Below are 2,769 nucleotides of genomic sequence, written 5' to 3'. Positions count from 1 at the left end.
TGGAAGAGCACAATTAAGCCAGTGACTCAGCCCCTGTAATAGGGTTTGAGGCAGAGAATCCCAGTGGAGAGAGGGGAACCGGCCAGGCAGAGACAGCAAGGGCGGTTCGTTGCTCCAGTGCCTTTCCGTTCAACTTCACACTCCAGACTACACTCAATCATATGACCCACTGAAGAGATGAGTCTTCAAAAAAGACTTAAAGGTTGAGACAGAGTTTGCGTCTCTCACATGGATAGGCAGACCATTCCATAAAAATTTAGCTCTATAGGAGAAAGCCCTGCCTCCAGCTGTTTGCTTAGAAATTCTAGGGACAATAAGGAGGCCTGTGTCTTGTGACTGTAGCGTACATGTACAGTTGTGGCCAAAAGTTTTCAGAATGACACAAATATTAATTTCCACAAAGTTTGCTGCTTCAGTGTCTTTAGATATTTTTTTCAGATGTTACTATAGAATACTGAAGTATAATTACAAGCATTTCATACGTGTCAAAGGCTTTTATTGACAATTACATGAAGTTGATGTAAAGAGTCAATATTTGCAGTGTTAAACCTTCTTTTTCAAGACCTTTACAATCCACCCTGGCATGCTGTCAATTAACTTCTGGGCCACATCCTGACTGATGCATAATCAATGCATATAGTTTGTCAGAATTTGTGGGGTTTTGTTTGTCCACCCGCCTCTTGAGGATTGACCACAAGTTCTCAATGGGTTTAAGGTCTGGGGAGTTTCCTGGCCATGGACCCAAAATATCAATGTTTTGTTCCCCAAGCCACTTAATTATCACTTTTGCCTTATGGCAAGGTGCTCCATCATGCTGGAAAAGGCATTGTTCATCACCAAACTGTTCCTGGATGGTTGGGAGAAGTTTCTCTCTGAGGATGTGTTGGCACCATTCTTTATTCATGGCTGTGTTCTTAGGCAAAATTGTGAGCGAGCCCACTCCCTTGGCTGAGAAGCAACCCCACACATGAATGGTCTCAAGATGCTTTACTGTTGGCAGGACACAGGACTGATGGTAGCGCTCACCTTGTCTTCTCCGGACAAGCTTTTTTCCAGATGCCCCAAACAATCGGAAAGGGGATTCATCAGAGAAAATGACTTTACCCCAGTCCTCAGCAGTCCAATCCCTGTACCTTTTGCAGAATATCAGTCTGTCCCTGATGTTTTTCCTGGAGAGAAGTGGCTTCTTTGCCTTCCTTCTTGACACCAGGCCATCCTCCAAAAGTCTTCGCCTCAATGTGCATGCAGATGCACTCACACCTACCTGCTGCCATTCCTGAGCAAGCTCTGTTCTGGTGGTGCCCCGATCCAGCAGCTGAATCAATGTTAGGAGACGGTCCTGGCGCTTGCTGGACTTTCTTGGTCGCCCTGAAGCCTTCTTCACAACAATTGAACAGCTCTTCTTGAAGTTCTTGATGATCCGATAAATGGTTGATTTAGGTGCAATCTCACTGGCAGCAATATCCTTGCCTGTGAAGCCCTTTTTGTGCAAAGCAATGGTGACAGTACGTGTTTCCTTGCAGGTAACCATGTTTGACAGAGGAAGAACAATGATTCCAAGCACCACCCTCCTTTTGATACTTTCAGTCTGTTATTCGAACTCAAACAGCATGACACAGTGATCTCTAGCCTTGTCCTCGTCAACACTCACACCTGTGTTAACGAGAGAATCACTGACATGATGTCACTGGTCCTTTTGTGGCAGGGCTGAAATACAGTAGAATATTTTTAAGGGATTCAGTTCATTTGCCTGGCAAAGAGGGACTTTGCAATTAATCTAACATTTTGGAGTATATGTAAATTGCCCTCATACAAATTGAGGCAGAAACGTAATATTTGTGCCATTCTCAAAACTTTTGGCCACGACTGAGGTATGTACAGCAGGACCAAATTGTAAAGATAGGTAGGAGCAAGCCCATGTAATACTTTGTAGGTTAGCAGTAAAACCTTGAAATCAGCCCTTGCCTTAACAGGAAGCCAGTGTAGAGAGGCTAGCACTGGAGTAATATGATCAATTTTTTGGGTTCTAGTCAAGATTCTAGTCAAGATTCTAGCAGTTAAGCACCAACTGAAGTTTATTTATTGCTTTATCCGAGTAGCCGGAAAGTAGAGCATTGCAGTAGTCAAAAGCAGTGACAAAGTGACAAAAGCATGGATTACATTTTCTGCATCATTTTTGGACAGAAAGTTTCTGATTTTTGCAATGTTTACGTAGATGAAAAAAGCTATCCTTGAAACAGTCTTGATATTTTATTTATTTTTATTTCACCTTTATTTAACCAAGTAAGCTAGTTGAGAACAAGTTCTCATTTGCAACTGCGACCTGGACAAGATAAAGCAAAGCAGTTCGACACATACAACAACACGGAGTTACATATGGAATAAACAAACATACAGTCAATAACACAGTAGAATTTATTTTTATTTTTAATTGTGATTAATTGTGGTGGCAGCTGCAGAGGTATTTGGGTGTGCGAGACTTGACATCAGAAGAGTTACAGGGTGGTGATGTCCCATCCTTTCAGGTTGTTGGCCTGAGGTAGGACTAAATAGATTTAAATAGTGGAGTAGGGTGGTGTTCTTTTGTGTGTGTGTATGTAGTGTTAGACAGAAGGGATTGGTTTCTTTATTTTTTTCAAGCAAAGTATAAGGGAGTTGTACTCCAGTATAGTAGTTGGCGGTAATGCAACATATATTATATTGGATGCCAACCTCCGTTAAACCTAATCGAAGAAGAAGTGACAGGGTCGACTCCGCCCAAAATCTGTC

Source organism: Oncorhynchus kisutch, linkage group LG29 (genome assembly GCF_002021735.2).
Source record: "Oncorhynchus kisutch isolate 150728-3 linkage group LG29, Okis_V2, whole genome shotgun sequence".
NCBI lineage: Eukaryota > Metazoa > Chordata > Actinopteri > Salmoniformes > Salmonidae > Oncorhynchus > Oncorhynchus kisutch.
The sequence above is the reverse complement of the archived record's forward strand: the minus strand, read 5'-3'. Positions refer to the sequence as shown.